At 34.2% G+C, this 5554-nt stretch overlaps 1 pseudogene; it reads left to right on the top strand.

Moving 5' to 3' along the window:
• Nucleotides 1-1214: 1214 nt before the first annotated feature.
• On the top strand, nucleotides 1215-1352 carry LOC145264884 (U2 spliceosomal RNA; annotated as a pseudogene).
• Nucleotides 1353-5554: the final 4202 nt, after the last annotated feature.

The following is a 5554-nucleotide window of genomic DNA, read 5'->3' as shown; positions in this document are numbered from 1 at the left end:
CCGTCCATTCAATCCTTGTCTTCACGACTACCCTTTTGAACTACGCTATTCAATGGCGCAACTTTTGGCGTCGATCTCAGATTAACGGCCAAGCTTCATTAGTTTCATACGAGATCAACAATATCATTTTATATTTAAATACTAGTTATACATATCTTAAATTACGGCATTCATGTATACATTGAGAGAAGAATACCCATCCTTAGACGGGTTCGTGCTGTCTTTATTTATCTATACGTTGTTAAGCAGATGCCAAGCGAGCGAACAATCTTTTCATTCATAAATTGTTGAAATTCACTACGAACTATTTTTCCACATAAACACCAGTCGCCATTTTCCCCCCTTTTCTTTAGACGCCCACGGCACACACACACACACACACACACACACACACACACACACACACACACACACACACACACACACACACAGAAATAGATATGAACGGACACACACACACACACACACACACACACATATATATATATATATAAAGAGAGAGAGAGAGAGAGAGAGAGAGAGAGAGAGAGAGAGAGAGAGAGAGAGAGAGAGAGAGAGATCTTGTTTTTTACAACCGAACTATGGCGTGCTGTGTACTCATGAATCTTTTTTGTAAAAGTTTGATAACTCTTAGTATATTTAAAACGTGCAATTTAATAAAAATAGGTAGAAACAATTGTTCGTAAATAAAATATTCTTCGAAGTGAAATAGTGTGTGCGTATGCGAGGACACTTCTCGACTTGTATACTCAACCAATTTGTAATCTACAGACTTGAAGTTTAGGTTATAGAGTATTCAGGCATGTGGACATTTTTTAATGGGGTTTCTTCCGGCAAAGGGTCTTCTACGAGATCAAAATTTAAAAATTGGTACTTGGAGGTTATCGGATTTTTATATGTTTGTCAACAATTTCATGACTGCGCATGCGCGGTCGTGAAACATGACAGCTTCCTTACGTTAAGAATAAGTAAGTTTAAAAACACTTCTTTAAGACCGTAGCAAGATGGTCTAATGGTCATCGTACTTGGTTCACTGTCTTTAGGTTTTGATTTTGATCTCAGCTCGCATATTTTTAGTCGCGTGCAAGCGACTCTATAAGTCACTCCGTCGGTCGGTTGGTTGGTCTATCGGTCTGTCCGTAACACTTTTGTGCTTGGCCTTTTTGGTTAAGATCAACGGTCTGTTGTTAATAGATGCTGTTCTTAGCTTTTTAAGCTTTTCTTCGCCTTTTGGCCAAGATCAGAGTGTAGTATCTGTTCTTACTAAATGCTGTACTTATGTTTGTAACTTTGTAATATAAAGTGGGGGATCACTTTTCTGTATTAATTTAATGCAAAATGATCAACCACTTTACAACCAGTCAGTCTCAAAGCCATTCAAGTCATGCTCCAGATCATTCAATTTGTTTTTGAAGAATTCCAGTTATTTTTTAAGCATTCAAGTCATTCTTAAGGTCATTCAATTCATCGTTAAGTTCATTAAAGTCATTCTAAGTCATTTACTTTTTATTTATTTAAGTCATATCAGCCCATTTTTCGGTCATTTTAGTTTATCTTTAAGAATTTCATGTCAATCCTGCATTCACGCATTCATTCATTACACGAGAGCACGCGACTAATGGCTATCGGCCTTGTTTTTTTTTTTTACTTACAAGAAGTGAACTGTTTAGAAAAAAACATAATACTTGAATGCACATGTCTCAGTTTCTTTCCGTTAGCTTTTTTTTTGTGTGTGTGTGTGTGTGTGTGTGTGTGTGTGTGTGTGTGTGTATGTGTGTGTGTGTGTGTGTTAAAGTCTACTGAACTGAACTATATAAAACAGTTTTATCAAGAGAGGGAAAGTATTTCATATGTAAACATCTATTGAATACTTTTGTAAGAATAGTAAAAAGTTTTGTCAGCAGATTTTTAAACAATGACTGAAATATTAGAAATTTGCTGGTTTGATAACATCCTGAACAGTTTAAAGTTGATTTTTACGATTACCTGTGCATTTTTTTTTTGTTATTAATCATATGAATAATAATAAATAATAAAATAATAATAAAAGCCTAATAACTGAAGTTTCTGTATTAGTTTATGAAGGTTCATGCGGTATTGACCGAAGTCCTAATTCCCGTACCCTACGTAGGTATAAAAAGTGTAAAAATAAAGAAGTGGGTGAATATTGTAAACTTTCCAGCTGACTACAATATGGTTGTCTTCAAGTCTAATGTAAAAAAGTTTTTGGTGAGCCGTTCCATATAAGTTAACCAATTTACCGAATTTCCATTACTAACGATTACTTTATTGTCCAATTGTCTACTGTACACTCTTTAACCCTTATCCTCGAGTGGCCTCTGGGCCTTGATAAGTGGTGATACCTTTGTAAAAAAAAAATAATCAAATAAAAATAATACAAAATCAGGGATAAAATAAGTATGAGTCGATGGAGATTCGAACTTAGAACCCTTGTTTTTAAATGCTGTGAGAGAAACACCCGGCGTTTTAAACTTAAATTTCAAGAACATTTTAAAACTAGCGGATCGGGGCACCCGACATTGCCGGACCGTAAAATAAAGTAGAGTTTTAAAGTAAGTAAAACTAACATTTTAATTCATGCTGGTTAGAAATAGGCAATAAAGAGTTCTTTCTAAAACCTAAATGACATGAAATGAATTGAATTTGAGCATGCGCAGAAGGAAATAAAAACATGTCGGCAAATTGAAAATGGACATTTTTTTCATCGACTCAAACAAGGATTTTACTCGTTATAAACTGTTCTTGGGGTACAATTATTATTTCCTGTACAATTATTATTTTGGTGCTATTTGACTAGTGATTGAAGAGTTTATCGGTTAAATATTTACGCAAATACAGACACGCACATTTAGTTATATAGATATGAATCTTTCACGATTTATTGTCTTTATTTATTTCTTATTTTTAATCGAATGGAAAATAAGTAACGAGAGATGCAGGATCACATCTCTTTATCTCTACATTTCTCTGCCTCTCTCTTTCTCTATCTCTTTCGCGCTTTTTTCTCCGCATTCTCTTATCAAGTACTCCCCTTTTCTCTCTAATGGTCCTGGATATGACCTTAGACTATATCCAGTGGTGAGGTCCCAGCTTGCGGGCTTTGAGGAGTGTGGAGCCACCCTTTAATTACCATTGCTCCCAGGTCCACTCTGACCCGGAGTGGTAGTACGTTAGGGTCCCAACTATGGGTTAAATAGAAACTGACTTGAAAACAACAAATATATTCTATTAAAAAAATTTTCTTCAAAATCTTTGGATTCGGCATTAAATAACCTGAAAAGGGTTGATATGCCGTAAAACAAAACCAACCAACCATCTCTCTCTCTATCTCCATTCTTCTTTCTCTCTATAAAAACGTTCCATATTTTTACAAATCAAGCGAAAGAACTAACCGTATACGAATTCTTACAAAAACTTATTTTAGTTGATAAATTGCTCAAGTAGCAATATTATGAAAATCAATCCAGGCAAGGCATGAAGCCATTTGATGTAAGAAACCAAGATAAACAAAAACAATACTTCTTCAATGTAAAAACAGTCAAGGACAAGTTCGAGATAGATAAGTTGTAACCCAGAAAACAGCAATTCTTCCCCGCTTATCACAAACATTTACATGTAATATACAATAAATTTACGTAAAACTATTGTGCTTAAAGAATTGAATTGTTTAATAATTATAATGCAAAAGTATGTAAGATAGCGAAATTTTGAAAACTTTATTTTTTATTACAGACAATTATTTAGATTTAAGTTTATTCATAATCCTCACAGAGTTAGTTGCCAGAAAGAATCTTTTACAAATAAGTTTAAATTTGGACAAATAAATTTTTTTTTACTACATTGGTTTCACTTCAAACAAGGCATATTGCTACTTGGAACGTAAGGAGCTACTATTTTAAATTATCTAACAAGAGACTGGGGAGTTGAGCAGTGAGATATCTGTTTACATTTAAACTTATGCAGGTTATTACAGTCAGGGAAGCAGGAAATAGGGATGGTATTCCAAAGTCTAGCAGACCGAGAGAAGAAACTTATTATAGTAAAAGTATTTCTGGCATCTAAGGAGCTGAATAGTTAAGGGGTGGGGTTTTGCTGCTTCTCAGGTTCCTATTTATAATGGCTTCCCATGGAACAGAGTTAAACACCAAGGTTTTTTTTTTTTTAAATGTGGAGAAAAGGAACAAAAATTTAAGATTGACTCAGCCGTGAAGGATTTCTCCTCCACTGACGGAGAACAAGAAATTGAACTGCAACATCTGAAGACTAGATACTACACTTTGATCTTGGCCTGAAGTATGCACATTGAGGGGCACATATGAGTTCATCAGAGATTAAATGGAAGAAAAAAGGGAAAAAGGAAAAAAAGGGTTAGTTTGAACCAAATATCGACTTGTCAGATGTATTTCTATGTGTCTGACTTGAAAGAACCAATTAATTTTATCTATTAGATATCAGTTCCTTCATGTACCTTTATTCTAGCTATATGAGAACGATTACACAACATTCACCAGCAACCTAGTTAAAATCTATCGTCGAAATTTCAAGAACAAAGTCGTACTTAATCTCTATCCCTACTTCTACTATTACATAAAAGTCACTTTGTGTGTGCGTGAGTACCTTCCTCATAGGTACCGAAACGGCTGAGCCTATCTTTTGCAGATTTCACACAAAAGTAATTTATATGTCTGGCAGTGTTCTTAGATATGTTTTGTACAGAAATTCACTCAATAAGTATCGAAAATCTTCAAAATAGCCTTTCTTCGCTTATAGATAAAAAGAAGAATTTTTAAAAGGGGAATATTTTACGTTACACCGTCAAATATTCCCCTATAAAAATTCTTCTTTTTATCTATGAGAGAAGAAATACTATGTTTATCATCAATCCCAAATACAGCTGACGTGATATTGTAAACAAACACAGACGTAATTTTATGAACGACATTATCATTATAATTATTTATTTATTTTATTTTGTTTTGCGAAATTAATCCACCGGGCAAATTATTCAGCAGATGATTGATTCTATAATAAAACATACGTAATCTGAATTAATTAAAATGCCATGTTTAAGCGTATTGTGTGACCGGGTAACGCCGGGCGGACAGCTAGTGTAAAACTAAATAAGATATGGCATGTTTTGTTGTCCTGTTGTCGATGAATCGCAACACAAGGAAGTTATCTTATTTCATGTGAATTAGCAGTACTTTCTAAACTTTCTGTATTATGTTCACTTTGCCGTTTTGCCGATTCATCATCAAATGAAAGATAGAAAAAAAATTCACTCAGTGCAAATCGCTTTTCGAATTGCGTAATCTCTGATAACCAGTTTTTGTTTTTTTTTCTCCCGCGACAGAGAAATCCTTTTAACTACTAAATAGGATTGGTCGAAAAGTTATCAACTCGTAAACAACTGAAAAGTAGTACAACAACAACAAAAAAAAAAGAAAGAAAGAAAACACCACAAAAACTGCCTTCAATGTCACTACCATATCTAAATCATAGTAAGACATGTTTAGTACCAGCGTACTCCACC

Source organism: Euprymna scolopes, chromosome 3 (assembly GCF_053919585.1).
Source record: "Euprymna scolopes isolate OS-2025 chromosome 3, ASM5391958v1, whole genome shotgun sequence".
NCBI lineage: Eukaryota > Metazoa > Mollusca > Cephalopoda > Sepiida > Sepiolidae > Euprymna > Euprymna scolopes.
Note: the sequence above shows the minus strand (reverse complement) of the source record. Positions and strands in the feature narration are given on the sequence as shown.